We start from the raw sequence: 12,388 nt of genomic DNA, 5'->3' as shown, positions 1-12,388 counted from the left end.
ACTTTGATACACAAGGATATGCCGACGACCTTGTAGTCATTGTCAAAGGCCCTTGCCTTGACACAATATCCAACCTAATGCAAGGAGCTCTTAACACAATATCTATTCAAATGGTGTAGAGAAAATGACTTGTCCATTAATCGGAGCAAGACTGTAATAGTCATTTAACCATTCACAAGGAAACGGAAGCTCGATAAACTCACAAAACCAAGACTTCATGAACAAATAATACCGTTCTCGGCAGAGGTCAAGTATCTAGGGGTCACCTTCGACCAAAAGTTAACTTGGAACCCTCACCTGAGAAACATTATACAAAAAGCGAAAATGGCCATGTGGTCATGCTGTCGAATGGCAGGAGCAAGATGGGGCTTAAGACCCAAATTGCTATGTGGTTATACACAGCGGCAGTGAGGCCAATTGTTACCTACGCCTCCGCAGTCTGGTGTAACAAAACCAGCCAAAAGACAGCAATAGACACTCTAAACAGCCTGCAACGCACGGCTTGTTTAACAGTAACAGGCGCCTACTCCTCGACACCGGGAGCGGTCCTAGATGCACTGCTGGACATCATACCACTCCACTTGCAGGTGCAAAAGGAGGCCAAGCAGTGCGTCTACAGAATATGCACGCTAAACAGGCCAAAATGGCGCTCTCAGGCATTAACCAGGCATTAATCAGGCATTTAAATTTAATTTATTTAATTTAAATAAATTAAATTTAAATAAATTAACCCAGGCCTTTAGATTGGTTAATTTATTTAAATTTAATTTATTTAAATTAAATAAATTAAATTACAACAATCAAACAAACAAAACATTTTTTTTTTAACAGAGTTATGAAAAAAAATGTTGGACAAGTTTACTATTCTGTATAGTAGGATAACTGGGCTATTCACAGGTATTTTTTTTCTAGAGCAAATCCTCATAGTTTAAACTTTTTAAAGGATTTACGAAAGAAAAAACTAAAAGATTTTTTTAGAATTTTGAATTTCTCGAATTTTTTGTATGGGTGAGTGAAAATTTAGTCACAGAAATGAATTCTTCATTCTCGAATTACACGAAAAAGACACCAAACTTAATATAGTTGCGAGATGTATGCAGATATAAAGCTTAGAGTGAGGCGCGCCGGAGGCACTTTTTCCCCCCCTCCCCTGCCCACCTGCTGGGGGGAACCTCCTGGCAACCGGGCTTAATCAGCTCAGATCACCCCCAGGAACACCTGTTCCAAGCGGTTTGCTTTGTCTCCAAAATGCAAGGTGGTGGACCTTAGATCTCCTGCTAATAAGCCCAAATCTAATGTTTAGTTAATTTCATTTTTTATGTGTATGGTTTTTCTTTGTCCTTTTTTTATTTTGTAGTTTCATAGTGCCTTGGTTTTATACTGTAATGCTGTGTTACTTATTTGATCAATAAATAAATAAATAAATAAGCACATATAATATATATTGCTAATATTCTACATATATTCAAAACTGACTAGACTAGACTTGACGCCCATAAATAAAGTTTAACGACTCCTGCACCTATGATTCACATCTAGCCGTCTGCTCGTTTGCTGCTGATATCGAAATACAGATAATAAAACAGACACGTTGTAAAGATACTGACAGGAAGCGCACAGGACCTAGAGATTTAATCCATAATATTTCTCAAAATATGTAGAGACCAAGAGTGGTAAAAATTGGGTTGAAAATTTAGTTACAGGCAAGAACTTACTTAATTACTGATACCTAGTAAGAACTTTAGACGCTATATATACTGACATGATTTCCTCCAGTTGATGAAATGGTATATTTTCCTAAGAACATCACAGTTATGCCTTTTAACTAGCTAGGACACTAAGCTATGTAGTTTAAACCTAGCTATATAGTATAGTATAAGCTATGTAGCCCAGACATAGCATGTGCTGAAGTCCTCTTAAGCAATTTATGCAACGCACACAGATCACCGTTAACTAAATGTGGGTCAAGACGAAATTGGCTAGATTGGGCATAATTAAGTAGCGTTTACTGACTTAAGTTTCTATGTAGGTATTCTATTTAAAAGATTTTACTTTTTTCTTAAAACAGATATGTTTGTAGATAGATACGTCAATGTCGTCAATATAAATGTAATAAAAAAAAAGTTTTGGTAAGGTACAGTAAAAACAGCAATCGGTAGAGTATACGGGCGATAGTAAACGAACAAAAAATCCCTCGGAATTTTTTGCTTTCTTTTTTTAATCTTTTTATTTAACTTGCTAATAATGAATGTTTATTCAGGTTCCAGTTTAAACAGTGCCTATTAAACTAAAAATAGGTCAGGTAGGAAAAAATAGGTGTAAGTAAATAAAATCAGTAACCTTACACCGCAATTAAATTTTCGATTAATTATTTTATAGGATCCCTTAAACGAGTAGTACCTACTACCTACCCTTGGGATATAAATTTTCTCTGTTTTAATACACTTTGTCCATCATAGGAGCGTTTCATTCTCGATTCCTTCATCGATACTTTTACACGAAGACAATTTTCGCGTAAAGTTACATAAAAGCATTATGAGTACGAATATAGAGCGGATTCATCCAATCGTCGCGAATGTAGGTCTGTACCTATACCTAGCACTGTATAGATGAAGTCAACAATTGACTTTAAGGAATGTTAACACTTTGCACCTTATTCCATCGTAATAAGGGTAAAAATTGATGACGTCGACGGTAACTAACGTGGCGCTGGCAGTATTCTCATTGCTTCAAAGCCCTCGCCTTTGCCTTCAACTCGAGCGAACAAAGTAAGAGTGATCGGAGTTGTGTCCTAGCCTAGTAGGTAGCAGGTAACCCACTTTTATCGTTGGGGAAATGCGTTTCCCCGTACCACCTGATCCGTGGGAACCAGCTATTTACCATTGGTACCGTAGGACTACCAACGAAAGCCTGCTCCGCCTTGCGGTGGGGTTGTTATCTAACCGCCTGCCAAGTCGGTAGCAGGTAACCCTGCCTACGAATCTGGAGGTCCTGCTCGAATTCTAAGATGTAAGGTAAGACGCAAGGTAAGGGCATTTAACAGTGTTTATCACGTATATTTGTCTTATTGAGCTTACCGCGGAACTAAGATTTTATGTAAGATTGTCACATAATACTGGTCGGACAAGATTCGGTATGCGTTGGTAATAACAGCACCGGTCCCGACGCTGCGACTCTCATCCGGGCTGGGACGCGATAATAATACACTCAATTATTGAAAATTAAATAAAAATGGGAGGGGACATCCCTCACTGGCCATTGTGTGAACAACAATAAGATTTGCGAGAAGTTTAAAGTTGTATATTATAGCTTTATTAACTTTCGTGACTTTGGAAGCGTAAAAGTTGTAAAGCTACCGAACCGCCCTTTCGTTCCGTCCCAAGCATCCCGTAATTTCACCATCTTAAGGAATTCCAAATGTATGCCAAATTTCATTGAAATCCGATAATCTATTAATGCGTAATTGAGGAACAAACGTCCATATATTAAAATTACTAACTTTCGCATTTATAATATGAGTAGGAAGACTCTTATTATTACATAATCGCAAATTAATAAATCAGCCACAGAGGAAGCTAACATGCCAGAACAACATGATTAAACTGATTTAATTTAACAATTGAATCAGACATGCAAATCGATTTTAGCACTTCGTTTTGCACAGGTTGGTCTAGATTACCTGTTCTCTAGACTAGAGTAGAAAAAGAGAATTTCGAACTAGAAAATATTGATACCTTAACTAGTTCACACTCGTACTAAATACGGCGAAAATTTGGTTTGAAAAAACAGTGGCAATATGGAATTAGTACGAGTGTGCACTACAGTATCGATATTGACTTTAAATAAGTAGAAAAAAAGATTAACTTTATACAGTAGGTATATTTTATTCAAATGTACTATACTGTATAATGTAGGTATACTAATTAATTCAAAGACTAATTAGTTCTAGATAAGTGAGCTGTAAGACAGGATAACTAATCAACTGTTGCAAGATATATAATTGTTTAATCACAATCTTATTAGTTACCTATTCTATTGTTATATCCTTCTATGATAGATATTTTTGCTACACAACATATTTTTTACTTGAAACTAATGATAGACAATGTTGTCATAATTTATAATTATAACATCAAAAAACCTGCAGGCCATATGTGTACCAAAATTGAGCTGGAATATTATGTATATGCAAAACTTAAGATTAGTCATATTTGGTTTTAAAAATAAACACAAATCGAATCTCAAGCTGCAAAGCATCTGCTTAGATATAGATTACATGGAATTTATATAAATGAAGATGGACCACTTGAAACATAGTAATTGGTTTCATATGTGTTTTATCTGACTTATTATATTATTAATTGGTATGCAAATACAGTAGCATGATTTAAACACGCACATATAATCTTGTTTTACAATTATTTGGGTTTTATACAGTATGGGGTTCTTCAAAAAGCAGTGCATGTTATAATTGACCGGAGCGTAGCGAAGGTCTACGTTTCGACTGGAGCATTTTGCTTTTGTATGTCCGGATGTTCTCCTCTACAGGTCGCAATTCTTAACCGAATCTCGTGAAATTTTGTGACTGGATTCTATGTCTAAATAAAATTTTATTGTCCGTCCGGTTTTTTGAATGTTTTTAAAATGGCGGAGTCGTGATAGTTCGCGCCTAAACAAATAGTGGTATCGGTACCATACGAGTGTTTTCTTTTTGAGATATGTTTATAGATTAAATGGCCAAAAATTCAGAAAATTTATTTCGCTGGTTTCGGAGGTATTGAGATATTTAATTTTAACTAATTTTAATTTGAGAAGGAGTAGCTAAATTTCGTCAACCCATCTAAGAACTATTTGGCTCAGTTTGCAAACGTTCGCTTTTTCTGTTTGCACAGAGGGTCTGGGTTCGATCCCCAGTAATTGTATGCTGGGATATTATAACTTTTTGTATTTTATTTCACATAAATTTCGTATTGTTTTTTTTTAATTTACTATATTTAAAGCTCTTAGCACCATGTTATTTAAAGCTCTGCTCGCGAGGTCTACAGCTCACAGAGCCACTAGTAATAATATATATAGGTCTTTAAAGGTCCAAAGATTATGGTGACTGCTGGCAAACTGTAGGCTTATTTGCCACAGATATGCTATTAAGAAATGTGTCTCCATGAGTCTTTGGGAATCCCAAACTATTTCCTTTGCACCCAACCTTATGTGTCGAAGATTTTAAACTTTTGTTGACATAGTTGCCTACCTACTAGTAAACCTTATTACAATGAGATAGGGTTTACAAATGATCAATTAAGTGGGTTGCTGTTATCACACCCTTTCACACTGTTGGCATGTCTGAGAATGTTAATGATAGCCAAATATAGAAAGATTGTGGGTGCTAAGTCAAATTACTGTTAACACTGTCTGCATTATAAATGGTATATGACTAGTACCTACACCCAGCCACAAAATTGCATGATCAGTATATGAATGAATTCATTTGGATATACTGGTCATGCAATTTTGCAGCTAGAGAGCTGCATAAGCAGGTACAACCTCTGTACCTAATTGGATTAGTTAGGCTTAGAAACGCAATCTTTGCAACATTGTTTCAGATTCTAAGAATTTTAGTATTCAATTATGAGGGTGGAGAAAAGTTGCTACAAAGGGGAAAAAACATGTTGTGTAGCACACAGCTTGTGGTGGCAGCTAGTTCAATACCTGAGGCCCATGTTATGAAAGTTTGTAATGCTTCTTCTGTTTATAATGATTTCTACATGGTGATTGAACGTGATTTCTACATGGACAACGTAACATCAGGTGACAACCAAAACTCACTAATTACCACCACAAGTTCATAGCCATAGTGAACCATATTAGTACTAATATAAGGTTGATTTTTGTTTAATATTTTTTTTGTAGTTAGTGAGTTTTTGTTGTCACCTGACGATAATGTCAATGGTAAAGGCTAGATTTATAGTTTGCTACCAAGGGCACTAAGCAGAAAATATTATTCATATAAATCCCATTAGAAGTACCTATAACTCTGGCATCCTCCAAAAGTAAAGTTTAGTTGCACCAACAACACTAATACATTGATACACATAATAAGTAAATATAGCAGTACCATCTAATGAAATGTTTTGAAAACATCAACCTGGGAGAATATATTGATTTGATTACAAGGAAATTATTATTAGATTGCGCTTCAATAGGAAATCTAATGAACAAGATAAGAAGTGTATCTAATAGATCTAATCTATGGTAATCTATGGTAATTGGTAAAAAAAATGATAATTGGGTAGTTCAGTTACATTAATAAAAAATATCACCCAATCAGATATCAATAATATTAATTATAAGAAATTATCTTTTTTTATATACCTGTACCTTCAGTCATACCTGTTATTTTTTTATTTCACAGTTATTTAAAAAATTTGCCAACAAAAGCTAAAGCATGAAAAACCAATTAATACATTACCAATACAAGTATCAAATAAAATAAGAAGATAACTGTACCTAATTATGTCTAGCAAGAGTAAAACTGGTTCTTGGTAAATAATATCCTGCATAGTTGTTTACATTCCTTATGCAGTTAAGATGCTAGTTCTGACTAGGTTATTTATTTAATCGTATGGCAAACATATTTTAAAAATAGAAACAAATATGTGCAATCAGATGTCTACACTAAGACCATTCAGCCACTTTATGGCTTCGTCGCTCAGGGTGATCAGGTCTTCGGGAGGACCGGCGACATAGCACGTTATAGGGCAGTCTTGGATTATATGCTGGATGGTTTGGGCTTCCGCACCGCAGCTCTGACTAGGTAACACTCACAGCACTCATTGGTCAGATTAAATTTTTAATATACTAAATTATATCTACTAATAATGCACTTATCTTAAACAGTAGCTAAAAACTGATAAGATTATTTATATCTTCTTCTAGACTATAAAATAGTAATAGTCTACAAAGGAACTTGTTTGTGGGTTGTATTATTTTGCATTGCTAATATTATTTTCAAGTGTGAAAGCAAGTCTATGCCAATGTACTACTTTGCTAAACAAAAGGAGGTCAAGCAAAAATAGCACACAAACAAACTCGGCAGTAAAAGCCTCCCAGTCTTGTAATTTGCAGTAGTTAGCAAGAATAATAGAATACTTACTTGGACTCCAAGAGAAACTATTAGATTCAAGGAATCCTCGGTATTAGCAATGATTCACCTTCTGTTTACTCCGGTATAGTCATTCAACACTCAAGAAATCAGGGTCTAAACTTCGTAACGCTTGTCACTGAGTAGCTTCGTCATTGATTTGATTAGCACTTTTAACTAGTTCATAAAAATCACAAACACTACAAACTTAAGGTTACATTTATATTTTAATGGAGTAATTATAAATTAAAATAACTAATTTACACGCGAATGAAATACCTATGTTCTTTCCCAAACACAAAACGTTTACACACATAAAGACGATCGCTATTCTGACTGGACCACAGATTATTAATATGTGACTGGACTGACTGCTAGTGCTGTACTTGACAGCAAGTATTGAATCATTCACTCATTCACCCCATTCACCACTAGTCATAGATATATAATATTTAGAGATGACGTCTCAGCGAGCTGTCAGTAGGACCACTTTTGTTTAGTGTACGATTAACAATGTGGCCCACCTTGCTGTAGCCATGTTGATAAAGTCATATCGATAAACTATCGACATTTCTTGCAATTTTAATTTTACTTCAAAGGTTTAACGATACCTAAAATGAACAAAAACGCTTTTATTCTTTATTGTGGTTATCAGATCACAATTTTATCGTCACGCCCCAGCAGGTAACGAAGGGAAAGTTCAGATATTTAATTAAAATACATAAATACTAGGGATGTACCGACTAGTCGCCGACTAGTCGGGAAAGCCGACTATCCGGCCACATTTGTAGTCGGCGACTAGTCGGCAAAAATGGCCGATCGGCACTTTATTAGTGAAAGAAAAATAGAAAATATAGAAATCAACAGTCAATATTTACCATACGTTTTATGTTTATTTTACTAAAATACCTATTCAGGGTTGCATACGAAAACTTTTGTTCATATAATTGACCGTTTGATCGTTATCGTATGTTGGAGGGCTGGTTTTTTCCTCTACAGGTCGATCTCAACTCATTCTCATGTGCAAGTTCTATAGTTATTTTTTTATAATCATTATTTTAATGGTGGAGCCACGAGGAACTATCAATTTTATTGTTAAATTTAGAGACTTAGACAGGGCACGTTGCTCGTAATAAGGCTGACCACAGGGGATAGGTTCTTAACTGGCGACTACGTACGGGAAATAGATCCTTAGAAATACCTCCTACAGGCTGTACTGACGGTCTGCTCAGGATCGCAAAATAAAAGAACTAAAGACAGAAATTGAACGAGGATTCTTGTGATAGGTCTTTAAACCTGTAGAGAACACCTTTTAGCCAAGCTAATATGATGAATAGCGCAACCAAAGGGGCAAAAATATTGTTTTTCACCTAAACTTATACGAAACTAATGATCTGGCCGACTAGCCGACTAGTCGGCCGACTAATCGGCCATTCGAGCGCCGATTAGTCGGCCAAATCAATAGTCGGTACATCACTAATAAATACCTACTAAAATATGTGTTCCGCATAATTGAATTATTTTATTATATTCTAATATATTCATTATCCATTAGCATTTCAATTATGTTTATGTTTAACGAAGATATAGAAGCTTCAATTAATCGCTATTTCGTTCCGCTGTGTAGCGTTTATCGATATATAACATGATTAAAATCGACTTTTCACATCCCTAAAAGAGCACACATATACGTTTTTACGCACACATGCACAACCTGGGTCTACCTAAAAAGGGGACACCTTGATTTGAAGTCCATCTTGTCAACAGTATGGTTGTCCTTTTTTGACAAACGGCATTTTTAAAAGAGCAAGGAGAGAGAAATTATACTAGTTGCTGCGCCGTCAAAGAGAACAGACAGCGTTGGGGCCTTGCCACTAGTGCTTGCATAACAAACATTGCATACGGCCAAAGAGTAGTATAATATACAGGATGATTCATGAGACGTGAGCAGGACTAATCCTGCACACTCAGTAACTGATAATTGATCGATCACCGTCATATTTAGGAGAAACAACAACACTTTTTCCTATTTTTTTACTTTTTGGTGAGGGCAAATTTAATTCTTAACAATCATGGTCACCCTACAGGACCTAATTAATAAACATAAAACCTCTTTAACGGTAATGGCATTTTGATTACGAAGAAAATAAACTGTCGAACTTGAGTGAGATACGAGTTTTCAAAAGTAACCAGGCCGTGATGACAGTAATGACATTCAATTTGACACAGAATATCCGTAGTTTAGCCATAGACTTATAATATATAGAGACGGTGTCTCAGCGAGCTGTCACTGTTGCCACTTTCGTTTAATGTACGATTAACAATGAGTGGGCCACCTTGCTGTAGCCATGTCGATAAAGTCATATCGATAAACTATTGACATTTCTTGCAATTTTAATTTTACTTCAAAGGCTTAACGATACCTAAAATGGTGAATAGAATCAGGCGTTACTTTGCGGAAATCCATATTAATTAAAACGAAAATATTACTTTGCTAATCCGCGAAAAGATAACGTGCTAGTCAATCCGTGCTAACCCGTTATACTTACTTGCGTATTTTTACATGCAATTAATATTCCCACCCTCCCACCGCAAAAATAAATACGCAAATAAATATAACAAACCACCACCAAAAGAATAATCCTCGACACGTGTTTCGCCTCTCTACGAGGCATCCTCAGGAGTTGTTGACGGTCTGACGCCCGGCAACGGAATGACCTGTCTAGAATGGTCGGCCATATTTATACCTTGACCACTCCCCCTACTGTGCAAGTGTGAGTGAGATGGGAAAATTCGTAATAACGGCGATGACGCAACATTCAATTGTTCGTTAAGAATCATGCCCCTATTGTTGTACCTAATTATTTCCAGTTGTTCCAGAACACCCAAACGCAATCCCTTTTCGCAAACATGTAAACTATCAAAAGAATGATTCTCAGATAAAGTGTGACCTGTATCTAATAAGTGCTTTGCAAAATTGGACTTCTCTGGATGGTTATGTCTATATGACGCAACATGCTCTTTATACCTAGTAGTGAAATTACGGCCCGTTTGCCCCACATACACCTTATTGCAATCGTCACAGGTAATCTTATAAACTCCAGACTTTTTCCCATTCTCGATCTTATCTTTACCATTGCAAAGCTTTGAGTACAAAGTGTTATTTGTCTTAAAGGCCACAGGAATGTCGTTAGACTTTAAAATTTTGTAAATTGCATCAGACAACTTGCCAACATAAGTTATGCTCGCTTGGTATTTCTTGATCGGTTCAGAGGATCGTGCTGCATACAACATAGTGTTGACTATACTATTCCGCTTTTTTCTGATGATAGCATCCACAACAGACTTATCGTAACCCTTTGAAACTGCTAAGTGATAAATATTATTTAATTCAATCTGATAGTGTTCATCAGAAAGAGGCACAGTCAACATTCTATGCACATAACAATGAAAAGCAGCCAACTTATGCTGCCACGGATGCGTGGAAGAAGCCGGGATAACTGTATCGGTATGTGTAGGCTTACGGTAAATTTTGAACTGATGCCTGTTGTTTACTTTAGTGATTGTTAAATCTAGAAAATTCAGTGAGTTGTCTTGCTCTAGTTCCTTTTTAAACTTAATTTTTGGATGCTTACTATTAATTTCAGCAATAAATGCATCCAGCAGGCCCATACTACCCGTCCAACAAATAATCAAATCATCCATGTATCTAAAATAGTATAATATATTATTGTTGCCCACAATATGCTGGTTCTCAAAATGGTCCATAAAAATATCAGCCATTAATATGGTGCCCCACATACACCTTATTGCAATCGTCACAGGTAAGCTTATAAACTCCAGACTTTTTCCCATTCTCGATCTTATCTTTACCATTGCAAAGCTTTGAGTACAAATTGTTATTTGTCTTAAAGGCCACAGGAATGTCGTTAGACTTTGCAAATAATACTGTCCCCCAAATCTGAAACAATTTTGTTTCATACAAATCGCTGTTAGATCTAACAATTCAAGGACATTAACATACCAGATAATGCTGTTCTTCTTTCATTGGATGTAGACAGTTTGTTTACAAATGGAGATTCTTAAGGGTCTTTTTGAAAGGCAACGTTTACATCCAGGGGAAGTAGATGAATTGATAGATCTAACAGCGATTTGTATGAAACAAAATTATTTCAGATTTGGGGGACAGTATTATTTGCAAAGTGATGGTTTGGCTATGGGTTCACCACTAAGTCCTTTAATGGCTGATATTTTTATGGACCATTTTGAGAACCAGCATATTGTGGGCAACGATAATATATTATACTATTTTAGATACATGGATGATTTGATTATTTGTTGGACGGGTAGTATGGGCCTGCTGGATGCATTTATTGCTGAAATTAATAGTAAGCATCCAAAAATTAAGTTTAAAAAGGAACTAGAGCAAGACAACTCACTGAATTTTCTAGATTTAACAATCACTAAAGTAAACAACAGGCATCAGTTCAAAATTTACCGTAAGCCTACACATACCGATACAGTTATCCCGGCTTCTTCCACGCATCCGTGGCAGCATAAGTTGGCTGCTTTTCATTGTTATGTGCATAGAATGTTGACTGTGCCTCTTTCTGATGAACACTATCAGATTGAATTAAATAATATTTATCACTTAGCAGTTTCAAAGGGTTACGATAAGTCTGTTGTGGATGCTATCATCAGAAAAAAGCGGAATAGTATAGTCAACACTATGTTGTATGCAGCACGATCCTCTGAACCGATCAAGAAATACCAAGCGAGCATAACTTATGTTGGCAAGTTGTCTGATGCAATTTACAAAATTTTAAAGTCTAACGACATTCCTGTGGCCTTTAAGACAAATAACACTTTGTACTCAAAGCTTTGCAATGGTAAAGATAAGATCGAGAATGGGAAAAAGTCTGGAGTTTATAAGCTTACCTGTGACGATTGCAATAAGGTGTATGTGGGGCAAACGGGCCGTAATTTCACTACTAGGTATAAAGAGCATGTTGCGTCATATAGACATAACCATCCAGAGAAGTCCAATTTTGCAAAGCACTTATTAGATACAGGTCACACTTTATCTGAGAATCATTCTTTTGATATTTTACATGTCAGGAAGTCATTAGTACGGGACATCAATTGACTACGAAACGCAAGCGCTGCGTTGGCGCGCTTCTACTGAGTTTGGCCTGACGTTCGTGCACGACAGGTGGTAGGGTAGCAGGTATAAAACCAGTATCACCTGAC

At 36.1% G+C, this 12,388-nt stretch overlaps 1 protein-coding gene across 1 annotated transcript in view; it reads right to left on the bottom strand.

Moving 5' to 3' along the window:
• Positions 1 to 7,451, bottom strand: part of LOC134792314 (protein draper) — a 50,786-nt gene extending 43,335 nt beyond the window's left edge. The window contains exon 1 of the mRNA XM_063763582.1: positions 7,151 to 7,451. The gene's annotated coding sequence lies outside the window, so the exon portion shown is untranslated. The remainder of the gene's footprint in view (positions 1 to 7,150) is intronic.
• Positions 7,452 to 12,388: the final 4,937 nt, after the last annotated feature.

Source organism: Cydia splendana, chromosome 7 (genome assembly GCF_910591565.1).
Source record: "Cydia splendana chromosome 7, ilCydSple1.2, whole genome shotgun sequence".
Lineage (NCBI taxonomy): Eukaryota > Metazoa > Arthropoda > Insecta > Lepidoptera > Tortricidae > Cydia > Cydia splendana.
The sequence above is the reverse complement of the archived record's forward strand: the minus strand, read 5'-3'. Positions and strand labels throughout refer to the sequence as shown.